The 25,201-nt window shown below is 39.4% G+C and overlaps 1 long non-coding RNA gene across 1 annotated transcript; it reads right to left on the minus strand.

The window, feature by feature from the left end:
- Positions 1-7,057: 7,057 nt before the first annotated feature.
- LOC122460262 lies at positions 7,058-23,835 on the minus strand. The gene is made up of 3 exons (XR_006281465.1): positions 23,717-23,835; positions 21,052-21,158; positions 7,058-8,329 (listed from the first exon to the last, which is right to left on the minus strand). It is a non-coding gene; the product is annotated as an uncharacterized LOC122460262 (long non-coding RNA).
- Positions 23,836-25,201: the final 1,366 nt, after the last annotated feature.

Raw genomic sequence — 25,201 nt, forward strand, 5'->3', positions numbered from 1 at the left:
CTGAGTTTACAGATTCATTAAAAATCCTTGCTATTGGGCTTGCAATTTTATGTGCCAGTTCCTTTACTATTCTTGAATGGAGATTATCTTCTTCCCCCCAAACCCCTTGATTTAGTCCCGGTAAACTGTTTTAAGTTTGACTTTAATCTTGGATGTGATAATTTCTACCTCCATATCCTCGTTGCAATTAGCCACACTGCCACTACCCCAAGCTCTTTATTAGCCTCATTAAAAACTGAGGCAAAGTATTTCTTTAAGTTGGGCTATGTTTAGATAATCTTTAATCTCCACCCCATCCTCAGTGCTTAGTGGTCCCACTTCGTTCCTGTTTTCTTCTTATTTATATGGCTATAGAACCTTTTACTAGTAATTTTAATCCCTTTGCAAGGTCCAACTCTTGGCTTTTGGCATTTCTCACTTTATACATACACTTTCTGACCTCCAAGAGGTAGCTTTCCTTGCTGATCCTTCCCATCTTCTATTCCTTGAAGGCTTTCTGCTTTCTCCTAATAACCTCTTTGAGATACTTACTCATCTAAGTTGGTCTGCAACCCTTTTCTACGGTTTTTTTTCCCCTTGCTTGGGATGCAGGCTTCAGATAGCTTCTGCAACTTTGACTTAAAGTATTTCCAAGCTTCCTCCGTATTCAGATCCTTGAATTCTTCAGCCCTGTCCACTTCCCTAACTAATTCCCTTAACTTTTTTAAGTTAGTTCTTTTGAAATCAAGGACCCTTGTTTCAGATCTGTTTTTGTTTATCATTCCATTTAGTTTAAACTGAATTAGCTCACTCAAACCAAACATTCCTTCTATAAGGTCCTAACTACTCACCAATACCAAATCTAAACCTCTTGTTCATTCAGCAACTATTTGGTGAAGAAATCTGTCAGTTATCACAGCCAGGAAAATCTGGGCCCTACTATTATTAGTAGCACTTGTCCTCCAATCTATATCTGGAAAGTTAGTCTCCCATAATCACACAATTCCCAGTTGTGTTTATTTAATTAAAAACATTAAAGAGGTCTCTGTCCATATGCAAATCAGATCCTGGTGGTCTGTAGCACTATATCAGGGGAATCTTTAGTATCTTTCTCCCCCTAAGTGATTTTGGCCCAAACTGATTCTGTCTTATCCATTCCATTACTTCTAATTTCTTTACAGTCTACTTCATCATTGATATATAATGCTACTCCACCTCCTTTGCCTTTATTTCTGTTTTTCTTGAACAGCACATACCCTTCAATGCTTGTGCTCCAGTCATGACTACTATTCCACCATGTTCATGTCATCCCTATAGTATCAGGTTTCACTTCCTGCACCAGTAGTTCTAGTTCCTCCATTTTGTTACCCAGGCTCCTTGTATTGGTGTACAAACATCTTAACTGTTGCCGCTTGGCTTCGCCCACATTCCTTGCCCAATTGGGTATAGTCATTCTACTGCCAGAATTTCCTATCACACAGTATCATCACTGTCCTTCCTCTTAATGCCTATTCTCCTACCCACTGCTGTTCCTTTCTCCATTGCTGTATCCACTCTTACCTGATTTTCCTCCCTCTCAATATTAAAATCAAGTGTGGCAACTACATGAGCATTTTCCAGTGGTCTCCCCCGGGTTCCTAATTTAAAGCTCTTTTAATGGGTTGTGCCAACCTCCTATTTCCCTCTCTACTCAGATGGAGTCCATCCCATGAGAACTGTCCTCTGTCAATGAATGCCTCCCAGTGGTCAAACTTCCCAAAGCCCTCCTTATAGAACCACTGCCTGAGCTATCTGTAAATCATCATAATTTTGTCTCACTTTCATTCTCTTCCTCTAGGGACAGGCAGAATTCCACTGAAGATCACCTGAGCCTCCATTTCGTTAAGTGTCTTCCCCAGGCTGGCATAATCTCTCTTGATATGTTCTAGAATCTAATTGTGTCATTTGTTCCCATATGAAGGATAATCAGTGAATTCTTTCCTGCTCCCATTAGGATCCTCTTCAGCCTCAGTTCCACATCCCATATCTTAGCTCCCAGGAGATAGCACACCCTTCTGTTCTCCAGATCGTCTCTGGTCACAGGCCTGTCTGTTCTTCTTAGTAGGGAGTCCCCAGTCATTTAGATCTGCCTTTTCCTGGTGATGGTGTGATTCTCCAGCCTTCCTCCAGTTTTTTCTGGCTGTGAATCCTCTTGTCTTTTATTTTCCCTTGCAATCTTCTGTATCCTCCTGGGGCTCTGAACTCTGGGTGTCTCCATTGGCTCTTCCCCTCTTCTTACAGGACTAGCCACTCTTCTTCCTTGGCCTCCCTCCTTCAGTTACAGCCTGCTGTGCCCCTTCTTCATTTTCCAACTCAGCAAACCTGTTCCTGAACTCTATTTCTCTTTCACTAGCTAATCTTTTCCTCTACCTGGTTCTTGCAGTCACCTGCTTACATTCACTGCTTTCCTCACCCAGCAGTCTTGCCTCACAGTTCTTTAGGCCAGCTTGCATCTGCAATTCTTGACTTTTCCCTTCAGCCTCCTCTTCCTTTGCTCCATCACCTGCTCAACCCCCCTTTGAAACTCAACCATAGTGTCTACCTGCATCTCCAAGCCTCAGATTTTCTCTTCCATCAGCTCTATCAAGTGGCGCTTCATACAAATGAAGCTCTTTTCAGGTACCTGACTTAGGATCATGTACATTTCACAGCTTCCCATCCAGTCATCTTCATTGTCTCTTCCACAGCATGGGTCACTACCACTGCTATCTCTGTACCAGGCATTGCTGCCTTCCTAAACTGTGTCAGGGAGATCTCAGGGAGCAGTGCCAGTCCACAGACTGGTTGTTGAGAAACACAGGGCTATGGGATATTCTATTGTTAGTCTCTCTGGTTGAAGCTGCTCCACTTTAATTAAATATTTATTGGGGCAGAGACAGTGTGAGAATAACTGTATAGTCCAGTGCCTAGGGCACTCACCAGAACCATACGAGATCCCTGTTCAAATCCCTTCTCCATGTGAAACAGAGGGGGAAATTGAATCAGGGGCCTCCCACATCCTGGGTGAATACCCTAATCACTCAGCTAAAGTTTATAAGGGAGGCTGCTGCCTCCTTCCCCTCCCCTGCCCTCCCTACCCTTGGGACCATTTTGTGTAAAGTTAGGCAGGCAGCTAAGCTGTTTTTTTGCCAAAAATGACATAGGCAGCTAAATCTCCTGACTGTTGATGGGAGAAGCTCTTCTGTCAACATAGTGCTGTCTACATGGGGGATTAGGTCAGCATAACTAAGTCACTCAGGGGTGTGGATTTTTCACACCCCTTATACCATTATAGGTCTGTAGTGTAGACCTGGCCTCAGTATTGCAATGCCTGTTCCACTTTGTGGAGCCAGTCCTAGATGCTATATGTGTGAGGAGAGAGGCTGGGTGAGATTAAGCATTGGGAAGGGGTGAGCATTCACTGTTTTACACATATGCAACATACAATTTTAATAATAAATAAGGAGGGAAAAAAGTGATCCCATGGAGGACGGGGAAGGGGGAAAGGGAGAAATGACCAGTCTTCAGGAATCATGGGTGTGCTTGAAGCAATTCTAACTGGGACTTTCTACTCTCACAGGAGGTTCACCTTTAACAATGGTAAGACCCATGGCTCAGAGTCTGACTGATGTTTATGTGTAGGAAGAGCTGTCTGGAAAACAAAACCCCATCATCTGGTTTGTTTTTCAAGCTAATGCATTTAGGCTCCATAAAACACACAGACATTTTTTGTAATTGTTTCAGCCTGGTTTCCAAATCCACAATTTCTTTCCTCTTTTTCTTTGTAAGAGTTGCTGACAAACAAATAGCTTGCCCGCACAGCACAGCTGATGCAGTATCCCATACCCTAGACAAGCCAACCTCTCCATTAAGCAAAATATAATCAGCCTACTCTTGCCAGAATTCACATATATTCCAGCAACAGTCATGTCTGAAGCATTAAGACAAAACAGATACAATCAGCTATCTTGGAGAATCACATTTCCAAGACATTCCTTGAACACTATTCAATGTCACTCTCAAATATCTATCTCCCTCCAGCATCCTGGTAAATTAGCAGAATCTTTGCATTATAAGCAAAGCCTTAGAAGGCAAAGGGTGAAATTTTGGCCCCAGTGAAGTCAATAGCAAAACTCCCATTGACTTCAGTGAGGCAGGGATTGCACCCCAACACTATAAACTCTTTAAGACAAGCACTAAACTCTTTAATGCTATGTTTCTATACTTAGTGGTAAGTGTTTCAATTTGTTTGCAGACTAGCCGGGAATGGAAAGCAAATGTGACCTGAACCACCTCTTTACTCTTGCTTGCAACATCTTATTTACTCAGGTAAAGAACAAGAGAATGTTTTCTTAACCATTTCGGGCCCAATACTGCCACTTGTAATTATGCTGCAAGTAATCATAATGATTACTTACACTGCCACACTTCTACTGCCAGTGATCCCATGGTTTTCTATGGAACTACATGCAGAGTAAGATATAACCAACATGAGCAAGGATAGCAGATTCTGGCCCTTAGTGTTCTCTGGCTAACTGTGATCTTTGTCGTACAATGGGTATTAATGACAAAGAAAAGGAGGTCAGATACATAAACTGCCTACATCTTTCCTTCAATTAACGATCTTGTGCTTGAACAACTATGACAATTTATTCTGGTGGCTGATATCGTTTCATTAGCTGGTGACCACAGACCAGGAAAATTCAGTAATTGCATATTTTAGATGAAATCCGGACCATATGAAAGTTAATGGCAAAACTCTCATTGAATTTAAAGGGGCCAGGATTTCATGCCCTGTCTTGTACTCTGTTCCCCCCCCACACACACACATTTACTACTAGCTTTACATTAAAGAACAATGTCTTGCTGTCCTTATTCCTTAATCTAGCAAATGCCCTTTGATCTTAGTACATTTCCTTTTTGTCAGGCATAGATTCATTCAGTAAGATCTTCTCCAGGGTTTGTCCCTAAAATATTCCCAATTAACTGCCAACAAATCCTTCCAAATGCATGTGACATTCTACAGATGTCATAATGAGCTTCCTTTTTCATAGCTCAGACCATTTCACAGATCAAAATGTGGGTACATCAAATCTGGTCCCCTACATCTAGAAGTGGCCAATATCTGATGCTTCAGAAGAAAGTACAATTAAAAAACCCCCACTAGCTACATACATTTATACCTACTGTAATATACAACTGTACCAGACGCTCCTTTTACTAAAGCATTAAAGACAAAGTGAAGTAAGACCAATCTCTGATTTCACTGTAACTCACCTATTTTAATTATCTCTCTTATTTTATTTCTGATGACTACAGATTTCTTGATATATTACGTTTATTCACATAGACCATTCCTGGAAGGGTGAGCATTAAAACTTATGAGAAGTGCATAATTTATCAAACATAAGTAATTATCCCAAAGTATTACTATGTCATTCATTAATGGGCATAACTGGTAAGGAAAACGATAGATGTTTTAATGTGACTGAATATGCTAGTTCATAATTTTCCCTGCCTAAAGTAATTTGGCTAAATTCAAATTTCCTAAACACATGGTTCACATAAACTTTCTTATTAAACTACCCTTACTTTTACTATATATGGTGCATTTTATCCAGAAGGATTCCAAATTGCATCACTACTCCAGGCACATATTACCTGGAGAATTAAGAAGAACGTGTTGTGAACCACATAGCTCCTGAGATATTATCCACTCTTGATGGAGGCGTTAGTAGTTGCACAGAGGTTTAGAGGTATGCCCTTCTGTCCCCTTGGAACGCAAGGTGACTTGGGAATTCACAATCCTAATCAGGTAGATATGAAAGCACTTGCATGAAGTACTGGCTTCTTTCTACTGTTCTGTTCCCCAGGGCAACACATCTCTTTAACACTGATGCCATTGGAGACTTGATTATGGTGTGGGGGAGAAATCAGAGTCCAGGCTGATTTTGTTCTGACAAGCATTACATTTTGTTGGAGTTCTCATAAACTTCACTAGATTGCCTGAGGGTGATATGGTGGAGAGGGGATGCTCCCCTTCCCTATGATTCTTGACACATTCTCTCCTCCGACAACCACAAGGAGCTCCACCCACATGGTGTTCATACTGTTGGGGCTTCTACTTGCTTGAATGAGGAGGTGTGGGAGTAGGGCATAGAAGTCTTCTCTTCCTTTCCATGATTTCCAGCCACAATTGGTTGATATTTACACTTGTTTTCTCCCTTCCAGGCCATGAGTATGGTGACATATTTTTATTTACTAGTTATATTTTCAACTTTGCAAATCACAGCAAATGTAGCAGTGTAAAATACAACAACAATTTGAAGAGCATGAAGTAACACAGAACAACACTTTATGACGGAAAGTAAAGATTAAGGGCCAGATCCTCAGCTGGTGTAAATTACATTGCTCTATTGATGTCTATGGAGCTACACCAATTCACACCAGTTGAAGAGCTGGGCCTACCTTATTTGAAATGACAGCAGGTTTTAGAGAACAGGGCTGGGATTTCCCCATCTGGAATTTGATCACAACACAGGGGTAAACACCTTTACTCTTCCCAAAAAGGGAGTGGAATCCTTAATGAGCATACAAGTCTTATCAGTAGAAAGTGGGCAGGGAGCAAAAGCTTTCTAGAGGAGAAAAGAGAAAAACTGAAGAGGTACCAAACTATAGCAGATTTTATTTGCATAATTATCACTTATTTCTCTGTAGTCTCAGAAGATGTTTAAAATTGTATTATCTGGAGTTTCTTTGTTTGGTTCATAAAAATCTGTGTTCAATTGGTTATGTACCTAAATATATGATGGGCTATATGGCATACAATTACAATTAGTGTTGACTTCCATTTTATGTCTTATTCAAAAACAACACCACCAGCAGCAGAATAATGCTATGCTAGGGAATTTATAGAGAAAGGAAGGGCATTTATTTGAATTGCCAACATCATCTGTTTTCTCTCTGAAGATGTCCCATCCAGCTACTGACCTTGCTTAGTTTGAGATCTGGTAAGATTACAATTCAAGATGGATATGGATTCAGGTAAGTCATCATGTTATTTGCAGTAGCGCCTAACTGTTTAGTCAGATTTTCCTTTGTAAGCAACCAATTACAAGCAATATGGTGTGCATGATCACTAAAAATGGGACAGATATATTTTTAAAGGGCTTGTCTACACAGGCAAGTTTACTGCTATAATTATACTGGTACAATTAAAGGCGTATAACTCCCCATGTGCACACTCTTATTCCAGTATAACAAATGGCTCTTTCAGTTTAGCTTAAACCCCTTCCCAAATGACATAAGCTAAAACAAATAAATAAATAAAAATGGCACTGTTATAGCAGAATAAGAGTTTCTACATGGGAAGTTAAATAATCAGTTTAAATTCACACCTTAGCTTAAGCCTGTATAATGCATGCTGTTATTCACAAACTTAAGCAGGGCCTTACTTTAAGCATGTAAATGCATTAAAGTTATTGCGACTATCATGTTTAAAGTTATGCTTGTAGATGTATGGATCAGGACCATAGGCAGCACACACTCCCAATAAAGAGCAGATTCAGAATTACATAAAGGCCTCTAGGAACAATTAGTATGACCACACAGGCAGCGTGTTTTAATATGTTCTGAGTACATAGAGGGTTTTTTTATGGGGGCAATTAAACTTTTATAGAAATGGCTTGGTGCTTGCAAGTTAGCACAAGGAACTTGGCTTTTGTTATTTTCTTATCTTTTTAATCTTGCCTCCTTCTAGAAATTTTTTATTTTATTTCTTTATTTATTTTTTGCTGTGCCTGATCTCCTTTTCCATTCCTCTGCTTGTCTTTATTCGAGCCGTTCAAACATCACTCCCAGGAACAGGAAGTCAATTGGAATGTATATTTTGATGTTATATTAAACTCCAGGGTTAGCATGGTAAACCATAAATAAAGAGGCATAAAAAAACCCAAATGGCCCCTTTGTTAAAAAAGTAAACCATAAATAACAGCTTTAAAAAATGTGTAAAGCTGAAATGGAGCATCATTCCAATAAATTACCAAACAGGATCCATTAGCCTTATAAAAATGCAAACCACAACGTGCTTAAATGAAGTTAATAAAACGAGCTGTGGAAATTTTATTAACAAGCTGCTTAAGTGTCCAGCATTTCTTTTTTTTAGCTGAAATCTTGTTTTGCTAAAAAAAGACAAAGCTGTATAAAAAGTTGAGAAGGAGGACAGTTATTATTTGAGTGCCTTTTTCATTATCCTTCCTGTTAATTGAATCTCCTCTTCCTAAGGAACATGCTGAAGCTCTTGATTCAGTCATGCTTAATTTTGCTGAGAAATCTGAAATGTAAAACAAAGACATAAAAATTCTCCAAGCTGCAGAGGATAAACTTGGCTTTCAAGTACAATATTATTAATATTCTCCCTTTTTTGCAGCTTACTAACATTTACTTCCGTCCCCTTCTAGCTGTCATATTTTACCAATTCTTGTTCTGACAATACATTGTCATTCTACAGATTGAAAGCCATAGCTTCATTAAAATGTTAAAAAATTGAGCAATAATTTCTTCAGAGATAATCATGAACTACCACCGTTCTGAAGCTGGCTAGGAAAGGATCACTGCTGCAGAGATTTCATTTACAAGCCAATTCAATTCTACAGTGACATGCTTCATTTACTGTTGTCAACCTGATCCTTCCCTGGTTATATGGAATCTCATTTGTTCTAAGGCCCCACCACTTGATTTAAATTCCCAGACAAAAAATGACACTCAAAGTAAAAAAAATATGGGGATGTTGTAATATCCCCACAAGCAGCATTATAAATACAGAAAATTCAGAGCTCAAGGTTACATTCCAAAGAAATCCACATATGTATGGAAATGAACAATGAAGGCACCCAGATAATTTTGTCTTGTAGGGATACCATGAAATAACCATGAAATTTTGATTCATGCATTTTAGTGTTCATTTTGCTTAACTGAATTTGAAAGAGACATTATTTAAGCAGGTGATAGATGTAAAACTGTATAAAGAGCAAGCAGGTTTTCGACTGGAAAAAATCTAGTGTAGATCACATCTGTCCTCAGATGATTGATTGATTGAGAAAGGCTTGTCCCCCATAGAAGACTGCTGTTGATCTTCATAGACTTCACCAAAACTTTCAGTAGCATTCATAGAGAGACACTATGGAAGATCTTGTGACAATATGGGCTTCCCAGAAACACAGTGTCACCAGTCAGCATGCTGTATGACAGCTCAAAATACTGTATAAGGACAGAAAGTGGAGAGACATATTGGTTTGATATCACTGAAGTGCAGAAGAGAGACATCGTATCATCCCTTCTTTCCTGCATTGTGATAGATTATGAGATGCAAAGAGCAATATCAAAAGGGAGATACAGGAGTTAAGTGGAGTTGAGGGAAAACTTCAAGATCTTTACTCTGCAGATGATATTGTTCTCTTGGACAAGGCCATGAGGGAGACCGCTATCAATGTCAAATGTGAGGTTTCTAAAGTAGGCTTAAGAATCGGCCAAAGGAAACAAAAGTCATGACTGTCGAAAGAGGAGTCAGCATTAATGGTGCATTTGTGATTGATTGTGACTAATATGGCATGGTTAACAAGTCTGTATATCTTGAAAACACAATCATTGCCGATGACCAACTCCATAAGAAGGTGGAAGAAAGAACTGGAAAAGCAAATAGAGCTTTTTTTTTTTTCAAGACAGGCAACTATTTGGAAAAACTAAGGAGATTCATGGAAGAACCAAGATAAAGTTATACTATGTCATTATGAAACTCACATTGTTATATGCTTCTGAAACTTGGCAAATGCTAGACGCCCACAATAGGAAAGAACCCATTCCATCAGAGATGCTTGCAGAGACTAGCTGGTGTCTGCTAGTAGGATAAAGTAACTAATGGTATGTTACAAAAGACTGGCCAACAGATTGTACAGATAATGATTCAAGAATTGATTCAAGAAAGAAGGCTCAAGTGGTTTGGACATGTTGTAGGGATGTCAAAAAACTGTATTCCTAGACAAGCCCTTGACTGGAAACCACTTGGAAAAGAGGAAGACAACAGCTGGCATATAAGAAGACCATTAAGAAAGATGTGGATGTCTTGGAAACAAACAGACTACAATGAAACAAGAAACTTGGCATTAGACAGAGATGGAAACACTGGGTTGTCTCACAATCCCCCCCCCCGCTCTTCATTTTCCCCTCAAAGGTCTAACACCAAGTGACATTTTTTAAAAGTATCTGTTGTGTAATTAATTCTAGCTTGTGAACTCCTTGACCGATTTACTTTTAAATTCTCATAAAATTCATTCTGTACTCACAGAGCAAATTCTGGTTTTTTTGAAGGGTTATGCTCTATTCTTCAAAAACAAAGCAGGGATTCATCCTCTTTTTTAAGTGCAAAACTCAGCCTTAGCTATGGAGCTGCAACTGGTGTCTCTAGTAGCCTCGGGAAATGGGAGTCCAACTCCATCCAAATTGGCAAGGTGTATTTCTTATTGACTGGTGTACTGCCCACCTGTTCTGTGTGAAAACAGATGGTATGGTTCCCTGAAACAGTAGTTTTCCTCATTGTTTTGATAGGGTGTTGCCTTACACCACCAGGGAGACCAGCAGCTTGGTTTTCCTCTCTGGGTGAACCACTGCAGGAACACAGGCTTGCATTGCCTCTTAGGGTATGTCGACACAACAAGAAGAAACCCATAGCAGTGACCCTGAGCCTAGGTCTACAGACTCAGGCTCATACTACAGCGTTAAAAATAGCTGTGTAGACATTCAGGCTTACAGATTCAGGCTCACAGGGCTCCCGTTAGAGCGCTAAAAATAGTAGTGAAGATGTTTGGATTTGGAGCTCAGGCTCTGAAGCCCACCCTCTCCCTTAGGAATATCTACACAGCTATTTTTAGTACCATCGTGCGAGCCCCAGTCTGTAGACTTGGGCTCTGAGACAATGCCAAAAGTTTCTGTTTGCAGAGTAAACATGCTTTACAGCTTTAGACTGTATATATCCTTTTGTACTACATCTGCTATTTGAGCACCATCTGGCAAAACTGTTATCAATGTCTGTACTGTATAATATGATCCAAAAATGGAGGAAAATCAGCTTAATGTCCAGTTCACTTTTAGGCTTCTCTTCTGACAAGAAGTAAATACACACTGGGTATAACCAGCCATGGCTGTAAATTAGAGGTCAGATCCTGCAGAAATGAAACTAACATGCAATACTTAATTTGTAATGAAAGAGGTGCCAGGGCTCAAGCAATTTTTTACATTCATAAGTGATGCAGAAAACCCAGAGGTGCTGGGGATATGAACTACCAAGCTTAGAGATGCTGAGGCTCAGCCCTGGCAAGCCCTCGCACAAATTAAGCACTGCCACCACGAGTTCTGGGACTGAGTCCCATAAGGGTGGTAATTTTGGTTTTTTGTTTAATCATGCCTCCTTATCTTGAATGCTATTGGCATTTTGAGTGATCTAATCTCATGTGTCCTTCTGATTTCTTTGTCAGTTTTGAAAGTTTAGAAAAGAATGCTCAGACAAGAGTTCTGATTGTCCAGACAATTACATTTCCAATAGCTACCCAGTGTAAGTAACAATTTACCCCAGCCAGCAGACAATAAAATGTGAAAAAAATACCAAAAAACCTTCTTATCCCCAAATCCTACCTCACCCTTCCCCAAAAGCTGTCACACAAATGGCTTTAGCAGCATGCCTGGAAGGCCACCAACTACAGGCTATTTCAAACTAAGATGGAAAGCAAGTTTGAGTCCTGGTGCCCTCACTGAAAATATACCTCCAGGGATGTAACAAGGGTGAGCCATTTTGATTACCTTCTCTGACCACCAGTGTGGCAGTGTAATATGGTGGCCACCACCTGAGCACCCCCTGATGGCAGAAGGTCACTTTGCATGCCCCTGTATCTGTTAGTCTCTCCTGTGGCTAGTAGCCTCAGTTAGGGGTGGTTTAATCACAGAAATGATTCAAACAATCCTCAGGGTCCCCCAAATGAAGTCCATAATCACAACACAATAGTTCATATTCAGTCCTGGTTCTTCTGACACACCCAGAGCTCTTCCCTCTGTCTCAGACAGCTTTCATTCTACTTCTGGAGCACTGGCCATAGGGCTCCCTCTCTGAGCACCTGCCCCTTTGTTTGGGGGACCCACCACTGGAATTAGCCTCACTCCTCTATGGTTCCTCCCCCCAGACACAGCCTGCACAATCAGTCCTTCTCTTTCTGCCTTCTGACAGGCCTTTATAGCCCCAGCTATAGATCTGTTCCCTTTAATTGGCTCAAATGGACCCATCTTCTCAGCCTGGCCTACTCACATGGACCAGTTATGCTGTTACAGGTAGCTTGCCCTACAGAGAGAGGTGGTCCCTTAGCCAAAGAGATCCCAGGCCATTTAGAGCATTTAACTTGCTCCTTTAAAGTGTAGCTTCATGCTGAGTGCAATGCAATAGTTTAATCTTGAGGTTACAAAGATATGGATAACAGTGGCAAGGTCCACATCCCGATGAAAGGCTCGTGACCCTAAAAGGCTGAAATAGTTAATATATTATATGTACTCTACTGTACATTAATAGCAGCTGAGGTCCAAAATCACCCCCAAATTCTGAACTCTTGTGACCAATGACAGATGCACTACCTCAGTCACAGAGACCCTTTAAACATTTGTTACATAAATAACAAATGTTTAGCTGTCCTAGACTGTGTGCCATCATGCAGAAGACTTTGGTTTTGGAGCAAGTCAGATGATTTGTTTCTCTGGACAGCACAGAGAACAGGGAGCACCGTGGATGCTGGTTGAATTAGGTCTGCTAATTCTAAAGTACTTCAGGCAACTCCATTTCTCCTTTCTTGTCACAGGAAAAGCGTTCCTATATTTGATACAAGAATACAGGATTTGAAGGAGTGGGGATAATCAGAAGTAGAGTAGTCAAGGTAAGAATGGGTATTAGAAGACTGAAAGTAGCAGTTGGGAAATTTCTGGATAGAAAGCTTATGAAAATGAAACTATACTTCTCCCTGTTCACCAACAGATAGTAGTAGTGAGCTCCATGCACTCTATATCAAGACACATATTTTATACACATCTAACTTACAAAGGGAACTATTAATCATGTACAACAAGGCAAGTGCACACCAAAAGACTAGAGTGCATAGACTGGCTGGATTGTGGCTGTGGCTATGAAGATACACATCCTCAGTGTTTTAAGAATTGCATGAGCCAGTTTAGACATGCACGAATTAGTCATAAGTCACACACACTTAACTCAGGAATCACATGTGTAAACTGCCCACTACAGTTTGAGAAATAGCAGCTGGTGCTGCCCTTCCCCATCAAAATACATATGTGCATGCACACAGACAGAGAGAGCTTCCTGGACTCCATCTCTATCTTTTTTTTCAAGTAACTGCAAAATGAGGTGAGGAGGTGACACGCTGAAGTAAATCTGTCCCTAGATGAAGGGGGGCTAGCATAGCTAAATGGAACACAGAGGTCCTTTATTCAAAATTCCACTGATATATGTGCAGCCCACCTCTGTGTGCATGCCCAAACCATGGCTTCACAAGGCTGTGGTTTAATATTCAGACTAGCTTAGGCGCTCTGTTGAAGAGTTGCCTCACCACTGGTGTGCTCCCTCCTGGCTGGGTATGGCATAGCAGCTTTTAGTCTCCATCAGCTCCCACTGCTGACTGCCACTTCGATCTGCCTCTTCTCATGACTAAGCCCTCTGTCCAGGTCACTTTAAAGTCTCTCCCCTTCTGGCGTAAACAAAGAGTCCAATAAACTAAACATAAATAAACCTAACTCTTCAGGGTTGTACTCCCACCCTTGTGCAGAGCAACAGGGTCTCTTGGGTCTCCTTCCCTGGAGATAGGACTCCAGATTCAGCAGTCCTTCACACCCTTGTGTCATGGTGTTCCCACACCACCTTTCTTAGTGCTTGATATGGGAACCCAGCCCCCCCAGTTCTAGTTCAGGGGCCCTGTAGTGAACAGCAATGTCTTCTTCCACAGATTCCTCACTGCCTCCCTTGACTTCTTCCTAGTTTGGCCTTTCTTCAGGCCGTCTCCCACAGTGTCTCCCTGTGGGCTTACTGTACACATGACTCTCTCTAGGCTCTCCCTTCAGTCTCTGACAACTAGAGAGAGACAGGGAGTTCTTCCCCTCTGATCCTGCAGTCCCCTTGTCATCTTGGCTTCCTCCCTTGATGCTCACCACCTGCTTCCTCTCCCAGCTGGGCTTCATCTTCAGTGAGGCCTGGCTCATCCTCCAGATACTGCTAGGTGCCTTAATTGAGCTTGTTAGCACCAGTAAACCCTTTAGTGTCATCACATGTTCACACAATTCTTTGTAAATAGAAAGTATCTTGTGCCCACAGAAGGAAACAAGTCTACAAACTCTACTGTACATTTCTACAATTCAAACTTGTTTGAAAATTTAGCCCTAATTAATAAAAGCTATTGAATAAATATACAATTCTTATTGCATTATAGATTATGCATTGACCAGATCTCTCTGGATAGGTAATATACTAAATGATGGCCCAGACAGTGACCTTAGTTGCACTATTGTAAATCTGAAGAATACCCATTAAAGATAAATCCATAGTAATTTAATTTCACCTGTGTTACTCAGATCAGAATCGGACCCCTAGTTTTAAAAATATCTTTGTCAGAATTCCCAATATCCTCATCCAAGAAGGTTATATTTGGGATAGAAGAGAAACTAGATGTTTTTAATGTGTTTATGATAACCATTTATAGATTATGTAAAGAGAATTCCATAGATGTTGTGGAAAACTAATGGCTGTTTTCTAGTGTTGAGCATACTCTGTAAACAATAAATAAGTGCATTTGTCCCACAGCTATATGGGGAGGGTGAGATGTTTTATCATTTTTATGCCTAAACTTGCATAATTATAGCAACATATTTCATGCCTTACTGTGTATACTTTTCAGAATTCGATACACGCTTTTGTCTTTCATGCATTTCCTTTCTTGGGAGCCAGGGAAAATTGATTTTCATGTTCTTAATTGTTAATTCTGTTCTTGAGGTTAAAACAATAAAGGAATAATATTAAAAGAGTAACCATCCTCCCTACCATATGCTTTGTTAAATGGCAATGTTCTCCACTGTTTATTACAGTTGTTAATTTGTATGGAGTTACATGAATGAGAAATAGTAGAATTTAATGAATTCTTTGCATATCTCTTCTCTATCTTCGGAGGCTTCCAGTCACATCTGATCAAAATCTGTTGGGTGACAAGCTTGAAGACCCACCATTAAGAAAGTTCCTTCAATACTTAACATTAATCAGTTAATCTTGTCAAAGTGTGAAGGATACATATATTGTTTTCTGATGTTATCCTTGATTCTGGGACTAAAATGTATTAAAGGCACTTGGTACAAGATTAGGGAGCAGGGTTTTATAGCACTTATTTTTTGGGCACATGGAATACAACTAGATTCAAAGATTATTCTAGTTGAATACTCACTCCTTAAGTGTGAGCAAAATGAAAACCAGTGAAATTTACTAACTAGTAAGTGTAAATGTTAAGGCCCATATCTGATTTTTAAAATACTTGTGTGCATATTTTGAATAACTCTAAACCAAACGATAATGAACACTGCAATATAAAAAGAGAAACTTGCTGGCATTATTCACACTGACATACTCAGACCCAAACTGAATAATACCAAATTTCAAAGAGATTTAGTATATATGGGCCAGGTAGTACAGTTAATAGCATATTTTATCATTTCTTTAATTTTCCACACATTGTGAGACAGAAATATACCCTCTATGAAGGTTTTCTGACCATAAGAGACAAAAGTGAGGCTTGAGAATGAATAAGTAAATAAAACCTTTTTGTATAATCAAAGCGAACTTCTAGCCAGGAGTTTTGCCACTTACACAGTAGGACTAGAATGATCTTCCTCCCATGGGCTGATTGAATAAATAAAGGCAGCTGTAGAAATATTTGTTTATATTATTTCTGAAAAATAAAACAGTCTAGGCCACATTTTCTCTCCAGCTCTCTTTAATTCCTTCTGTCTTTTTTCTCAACTTTTGCACAATGTATGGTTGTTCTGGTTCTTCATACAAGGGATTATAAGCTACCAGGTGATGCAAATCCTATTATTCCACATATTGTACTCCACAGGCTACAATATATGGAAGGGTTTAAGACCTTGCAGACAACCTAACTGAATTTCTGGTAATAACAGAAATTTGTTGTGTGTCATTATACTTCAGTGGGTAATCATTTTGTAGATTTCCATATGAATGCATAGCCACTATTCCCTAAAACATATATCAACACCTAAATTAAGACACTTATATTTAAAATAAAACCTTACCAAACTGAATTGACTGCCCAAGTCTTTTGTATTTGGTTAATCACTGTATCTTTTGGCACATACTGTTGAGTATCTCATTTTCTGCAGTGCCATGGTGGTTGAGGTCAATAGCTCTTCAACATTAGGGATGAGAGAGAATTCAAATGTTACTAATAAAGTCTTAGTTCAACTCCTGATGGACAGTGCTCTACATCCCCAAAAACTTTCATCACAATAGGCAACGGGCTCCTTTAAGGTGAGTCAGGGCCCAGGCTGCCTGTGACTGCCTTCTAAAGACCCACCTGGAATAATTAACTGTCCCAGGTAGGTCTTCAGAAGGCAGTAATGGGCAGGCTGGGCCACAATTCTCCTTAAAGGGGCTAGTTGTTCCATGACAGCAGCATAATAGTCTGAGTCTATACAGGTAGGCCAAGGATGAAATGGCACAGAGACCTCCCTTACAGAAAAGGCCCCTGCAGGGCTGGGTTTAGAGGCACATTCATAAGGCAGCTGAAGAAGCTTGCACAGCTGCCAGCCAAGCTGTAACTCCTCTGTGGATGCAGAGGTTCCATCTCTATGAATGTCAGCCTTGTAGTTTTCACAAGCATTAAATGCATAAAAAACAAAGTTAAAAGACCATGAGCATAGTTTTATCTTCGCAATAAAAATGTAAGCTGGGAGTTTCAAAGGAGCCTTAAGGAAGTTATGCAGCCAACTCCCATAGACCCCTTTGAAAAATCTAAGCTGCAGTAACTCCAGAAGAGCATCATGTTTCGGTGGGAAACAACCAAACAAAAAATATATTAGGTGTTTTGGTTTTGTACGTCATATTTACATAAAATAGCAGGTTATGGTTTGTTAAATATTAATGTTGAAGAAATGGGCCACTCTGGTGATCTGGATCTCCATTTTCCATACCCAGGGAAAGCCTCCTAATATTCCCAGAAGCCACAGTAAGAATGGCATCTAATTTCTTCTCAAACTGATATTTATTCAGAAATAATAAAGAGAAGGAAACAATGCTAATTTATTTTTATGAATGTCAGGGATGACACTGCATTTTCATTTTGCATCCAGGTCAAATTATGTTTGTCAGATACTTCATTTTAAGAGTGCTGTTACATCTTTTCAAAGGCCTCCTTTATATATTCATGAAATAACTCATTGTATTTTAGCTTCCAAGAATGGTAATTGCTGCAATCTTGTAAATTAGCTTGGGTACTGCCAGCAAGACACTATTAAAATTCATCTATGATGTTAAATATTTTACTACCTAATAAATATATCAAGAGGAAATATACAACTACTACACTTAAAATTACATTTTTGCTTTTCTAAGTTAAAATTTTCTTGTGCAACTATTCACATTAATGATTTTTCTTCATACATGTTAGAAAAATCAAATCAGAAATTTCAAGCAGTAGATCATATCCTGTGTTTATGTAACCAAGATAAAGTTATACTATGTCCTATGTAAATGGCAGAACAAAATTTTTGTACAGATTGATCATGTCCTAGTTTTCACAGAATGTAGAAGTTAGCTACAAGTAAATTGATAAGGTTACACTATGCAAGGAAGTAATAAAGTTTCCACAGTTGCACATGCAATAAAAATTTAGCACCACTTTGTTATTGGTTTCCTAGTTTGTTTGTGACCTCTGGAACAGCTCTAAGAAACTGTTATAAAGCATTGTAGAGCTAACTGCTATCCACAAAGTTAAAGGTAGGTGTGTCTCAGTGTATCCATTATGAAGTCTTATTTTAAGAATTACAACAGGATAGTAAACATTTGCTCAAATCTAACATGTGGAGCTCAATCCTGTTTCCATTGTATTTAAAGGTTTCTTCTCCCCACAAGGCTCCTTCATCCCCAAAAGTCCACCCTTGCCTCTTTCATATAGTTCTTTTTGGAGTTGGATAAGGAAGGCAGCCAAGTGGCCTTCAACTTTGTCATCTTCTCCCTCTCCACTTGGAACAAAAGACAGGAGTTGGTTGCCTAGAATCCATTCACATTCTCTGTTTCAGTCAATGGTCACAAGTATCAAGGTCTGGCTCAGCACTAAATGGATATCAAGTCTTTAAGCTCAATTAACATTTGAAACCTACAGATCTGAGTATATCTGATCAACCATGTGACCACATACATTTTTTGGAAAAAAGTCAGTCCTTTAATGTATGAAGCAGGATAGGATTCTTCTGACAGCCCATTTTTAATGGTTTTTGCCATAAAACCCCACAATATACCACTTCTGCACAGTGTTCCAGAGTCACTTTTATAAAGAAATAAATCACACCCATCATGTTGCCCATCCTGTATATATTTAAAAGATGATTGGTTGGAGAACTTGCACCCTGAACATGTACCTTTGTTTATTTTTCAAGTAAATATATGCCTTATGTTATGAAGGTGAGGCCCTAATGATACAAGGCTAGGTACAAGTACCATCAATATAGTTCAAACTTGCTGTACGGCTCAGGCAATGGACAGTCATACTCATCTGTAGCCCCCTTGCTATTAAAGTTTTGGTCTGTTCATGAGCAGAGATTGAAAATTATGCAGTGATTTTATTTGTGATTAAATAGGTACTCAAATAAGATCGGGGTTTTTTAAAAAAAAAAAAATTCAGGAGTATTTGATTCAGCTCTCTAAAGATGAAAATCTAATGCACCATCTAGGTACTGATACATATCTTAAATGGTAGGCACATAGATAGTGCTTTTCATCCACAGATGTCAAAGCACTTTGATGAAGGGAGCAACTATCATGATACTCATTTTACAGTTGAGAAAACAGACACAGAATGTGTCAGGCCAATGTTTGCAAAGATGGCAAGATGATGTTCTATGTTCTTTTTTGGCTGCCCTGACTGAGTCAGAATTTCAGAGGACTTGTAAGGTCCAGAGGGGGTTCTGAAAATGCCCTCCCAATTTTGTTACCCTCTTCAGATAGATGAATTCACAGGCATCAGGAGTTTCAGATAGACACCCCACTACGCCTTGCACATTGGGTAGTCACTTACAACTGTGCAAATTGAATGCAAGTTACTGTTTTGCATAACTCCCAATGACTATACAAGGCCCCAGGCAGTGAAGAATCAGGTCTAATATCTAGAGGCCCAATTAGTATCTATCATAGGGGTCTATAAAGTATTCTATGTGCAGATATTCATCAAAATTATAAAATGATTTTTCTCTTTTGACTGATTAGAATTCTCCACATCCCTATCCTTATTCAAACAACCCAGCAATTTCTCTGCTGAATCAAGGCCACAGAGTAAATAGCTCTTCCTCTCATATTTAACTTTCAGAGTTGCAGGATAATGTAAAGTTGCCTCAGCTTTTACCTCAAGGAATGTCCATTACAGTAGTAGAAAAATCTGTTTTACCTGTCCTTGCGAGCTAGTGTCTGGAGAAATCAAAATCCTTCCTCTTAAATAGCCATTCATTTCTCCTTATGTTAACCAGTATATTGTCTTTATCCTTTAAGAAAAACAGTCTGGCCACCATCAAGATTCAGTTTGAGTTGGCTCATGTCCACCCCATAAATGGTTTGTCTGAGCTGAGGCCCAGCAACAATAACCACAATTTTTTCCAGTGTCTAAAACTTATTTTCACCCTTGTAAGCTCATATTTGATTCTCTAAGCTATATTCTATCGTTTGAGTGTATTGTTAAACTTTCCTCTCACTGGGTTTAAAGTCAGATTTTTTTCCCCAGCCACCAAGACTCCACACTTTCCATTTGATACTCAGTGGTTATCAAACAGGAAGTACATTTGTCAAATTTCCCATCATAAGCTGCTACAGTTCCAGCTGTTCAGTTGTGTTTATATCCTCCAGAATCTTTTGTATGTTTTGAATCTCCTGCAGCCTTCACAGTTCTACTGGAAGTCACTGTCTTCTTTTTCCTTCTGACTGACATGGCTCTAGTGCATGGACACAGTTACAAGCCTAGAAGTAGTAGTATTGCTTTTGTTTCATTCCTGCCACATAATGTTCACATTTACCTGGAAAGCCAAAGGGCAGAACATCAAAGAGGGGAAAAAAAAATCAGCCTCCTAAGCTATTTAAGTTGTTTAAAGCATTTATCCAGTCATGAAGCAATCCCTGCTATCTGTTCTGCCTGATAGACACTCCTCTAAAAGTAAAAGTAACAAAGGAGTGCTATCAAATAAAGCAGGGTAGGAAACAGTTTGAGATTTCAAATTTTTTACCTTCCCAAGTCAGGATGAAGAGTCAATATCTCAATTTTTTGCAAACCAATCATTTGAAAACAATTTCAGATTGGGTTAATAATTTTCATTTTGACAATTTCAAAATATTGTTTTTATTTTTACCTTGTTAATTTATACTAAAGATGGTTACAAAGTTATCTAAAATTTCAACATGAAAACTAATTTTGAACTGCATGTCAAAACTTTTCCTCAAATTGGGAGTTTCATCAAAACCAACTCCTACCCACAAATGTTTTCAGTTTCAACAAATGAGCATTTTGTTGGAAAATTCATGACCAACTCCACTATCTATACAATACTTCCTTGTCACTTTTACCCTCTGATAAATATTGTAGTCATCTGAAGTCTCAAACTCATGTTGGTTATACTGGTATCTATGGTACTTTACAAATTCTCTCTCTCTCACAAATAGTCAGATAGCAATTTATCAAATACCCTTGACCACCTCACCTGCACTTGGCTTATAAACCATTTCTGCTGTATCTTCTTGTAGTATTCTAATGGTCCAATGGAAGCACTGGTAATTCCCTTCAGACTTGCAGCCTTTGGGAAAGAGACTGAAGGGAGGAGCCAGGTGAATGGCTGCAGAATGCAGTTCAAATCAGGGACCAGTCAATGATGATGCCATCCGAGTGTTCCCTGCAGGTTGACTGGACTTTATCTGCCCTGGGCTGACTGGCTGTTTGTAACAACCCTCTCCCTACTCCATCTTTCAGTCTCTTCACCATGGCCTCACTCCACCTGCCCGTCAGACCTTCCTCCTTTCTTCCTACCCTGTTGCCCTCAGCTCCCCACCTCCAATGCCCCTGTTTTCCCTTGCCTTTTTGCTTAGCTAATCTCTCCCTATGACATTCCATCCAAAGGAAAAAAAGTAAATAAAAATAGTTGAACTAATGTGACGTTTGGTATCCTTTGCTCTGTTTAGTCTGCTTGTGTTATACTGTTTTCCTACCCTGTGCCTGCCTAGACCACAGATTATAAACTAGTCAGCTAGTCACACAGTGGGGCACCCATCCTTGGTTGGTCCTTAGGCACTACAGGATTAAATAAAAAATAACTGGTCACTCCTGATTTCTAATGGGACCTCAGCACAATACACTTTTTCAGGTGTTACTTCCATGTGTACGTATACCCTTACACCCATATACATCCAGTATTATGAGGCAAATGACTTACAAAAGGTAAAGTGTAGGAAACAGGAGGCTGAATGAGGGAAGTGTAGAAGACAGAAGTAGGGGAATAGTTTCTCTTCGCTTCCTCAGTTCTTCAAGATAAAACTAAACATGCATTAACAACAGAAGACTAAGTTAGAATGAAAAGAGTCCCTTGGATCAAACAAATTGCCACTGTTGGTCACTTTCAATTTATGAAGCAATAGTTTTCTGTTATAACCCTCAGTTCCAGCCAACCATTGTCTTTAAGTTTCATGCATAAGTGTCTAATGTCAATACATAGATAGTATTATATATAGTAATATATATGTATATGCTTATGAGTGTTTTTGTCTACTTACACATGTTTATGTGTGTGTAATATACACACACATGCAGTTAACTAAGGAAATCATTAGGATATAATCCATGTACAAATTTAGTTCTAATTTTTCAGCATATTAAATTTGCTTGTACCTCAATTTCAAGGGCCCATTATTTGAAGATACAAGTAAATATGTTATTTACAATAATAAAAGCAGAGACACTTTGAATCAGAGTATAAACAAATGATCTGTGATGTTCCCAGTGCAACAGCTGAATGAATGAATTTCAGCCTTATCAAAAAAATCTTTATTTTAAAAATAAGAAAATACAGTTTCAGTTAAGCTACATTATCATAATCATAAACATCAATGAGGCGAATATCACCCCATGCATCAAGGACTTTGGGATTACTGATGATAATGCATTACAAAAAACAGTGACAGATGTGCCAAACATATTTGTTCTTTCAACAAATACATTCGTCTCAATAGGGGGCAAAAGAATAAACACCACATTAAGCACAGTAAATAAATAAAAAGTGAAAGTGTTACTATGTTGTCACCTCTAATTCTAGTGAACTAACTATGCTTTGGATATTTCCTTACTAACCTTTACATACCCTTTGGTAGATTGTGAAGATAGGAAGGCATATTAAATAGTTTTATGTTCCTAGTTTTTCTTTTGGGTCCCAATTTATATAAATACTTAATCACATGCTAAAGTCCACAACTATTCAACAAAGCACTAAAACACAAGTTTAACTTTAAGCATATGCTTAAGTGCTTTGCTGAATTAGAACCTTTGCTGGCAGCCTGGAACATATATTAAAATACTTGGTACCCTGAATATGCTCTGCCTACATCTCTGCTCTCATTTCTTCCTATTCCTTCACTTGCCTTCATCCCTCTTTCCAAATTTCCTTCCTTGTTGCCTTTGCCTTCAGCCCCCATGCTTATCTTCACCTCTCGTTTCATATTACACCATATGTTCTATATTTCAACCTTCAACTCCTGCTTTAAAACACACTTCTGAAAGACTTTCCAGATGAGATTTCTTCTCCTACAATGTCTGCACTCTTCATTTGAATGCATATCTTACATATTATATTATTTCTAAGTTACAATGTAAATGCTTTAGGGCAAGGTCCTTCTCACCTATTTATTATTATTTGATTGATTGAGATATACATACAAAAAATTTGAGGGGTGCTGTGATGAGGCACTCACCTCCTGTGTGCCTCCTATTAGTCAGTGGTGGTATTGCAATATTTTCCCCCCTGCTCCTGGCACCCCTGTATGTTGCCAACCTCTATAAGCAGGTTTTCAGTGACTCAACCCTCCCACCAAGTCAGATGGTCAAAAACTGGACAAACCCCTTTTTGAGGTAGGGAAAGTCCAACAAACTATCTGCATTCACCAGGGTCTTCAGTCCTCCACTTCTGGGCCCTTTAAAGCCCACCCTTAGCTCAGGATTCTAAGCAAGCTTTGTCTCCTGCTTAAGCCACATTCCCAGTGGGGGAGCCCAGGCTTACCTGCTACTCCAGGATCCAACCCCAGGGCCCTATAAACAGCAGCCATATACAGCTGCTGCTGTTCCTTGGCCCTTTTCCCATGTAACCCCTTTTTCTTCAACCTTACATCAGGGCTGAAGTTCTCAGATCCTCTTCCTCCTTGCTGAATGCAAATGCCACCAGAACCCATCTTCTAGGTGTCTCAAGCACCTATGACCAGCACAGAGTACCCAGCCTTGCTCCTCTGGTCCCAGCCAGGAACTGATCTGCTCAGCTGCTCCTTTTATCTGAGCCTGTTGAGCTCTGATTAGCTACTTCTATGAAGCCTTTCTAGGCATGCCTGGAGGACACACCTTCACTGCTCCTTTCCTGGGGCAGGATGTGGTAGGAATGTAGGGCCTCAAAAGGCCAGGTATACCCCATCACAAATGCCTATCCAACATTCTAGGCTGCTCTACCATAAGTTACAAAAACAAATACAATTAAATAGCCCAAAAAACATTATGTTCTCTCACCCATAAAACTGATTCTCCTCAAAAGCCCACCTCCACAACTGCCCATATAAATAGATGCATTCAACATACTGGAAGTACCCCCACCATTATGTGGAGTAGCATTATTAGATTTTACAAGCTACTAATTATAGATCTGGGTCAGCATCGAGATGACAGAAACCCAAGGAACACTGGATACTATGAAGTGGAAACCTTAGTGGTAATTCAGAAGATGACAGTCTTTCCTCCGAGTCAGTATTAAACCAATGTTCCAGCACGGTGTAAAGGAATACTGTTATATTGAGCCAAAATCAGTGCATTCTGTCTGCTTCATGCCAGGGATGAATATGAATATGGTCCACTGTCTATTGTATGAGATACAAAACCAGGGTTCTGACTAGACAAAAAAGTCAACAAAAACAATAAAAAATAATTTTCATCAAAAATTTTCTATGAAACTTTTTGGGATTTCTAAACCCCTCCAAAATTTATAGTAAATGGGCAAATACCTTGGAAATTTTTTGTTCCATTGTAGAATCATAGGACTGGAAGGGACTTCAAGACGTCTTCTAGTCCAGTCCCCTGCACTTAAGACAGGACTAAGTATTATCTAGACAGTCCCTGACAGGTGTTTCTCTCATCTGCTTTTAAAAATCTCCAATGACGAAGACTCCACAACCTCCCTAGGCAATTTATTCTAGAGCTTAACTACCCTGACAATTAGAAAGTTTTTCCTAATGTCCAACCTAAACCACCCTTGTTGCAATTTAAGCCCATTGCTTCTTGCCCTATCCTTAGAGGTTAATGAGAACAATTTTTCTCCCTCCTCCTTGTAACACCTTTTATGTACTTGAAAACTGCTATCATGTCCCCTCTCAGCCTTCTCTTGTCCAGACAAAACAGCCATTTTTTTCAATCTTCCCTCATAGGTCATTTTTTCTAGACCTTTAATCATTTTTGTTGCTCTTCTCTGGACTTTCTCCTATTTGTCCACATCTTTCCTGAAATATGACACCCAGAACTGGACACAATACTCCAGGTGAGATCTAATAAGCGTGGAGTAGAGCAGAATTACTTCTTGTATCTTGCTTACAACACTCTTGTTTATACATCCCAGA

Source organism: Dermochelys coriacea, chromosome 5 (genome assembly GCF_009764565.3).
Source record: "Dermochelys coriacea isolate rDerCor1 chromosome 5, rDerCor1.pri.v4, whole genome shotgun sequence".
NCBI lineage: Eukaryota > Metazoa > Chordata > Testudines > Dermochelyidae > Dermochelys > Dermochelys coriacea.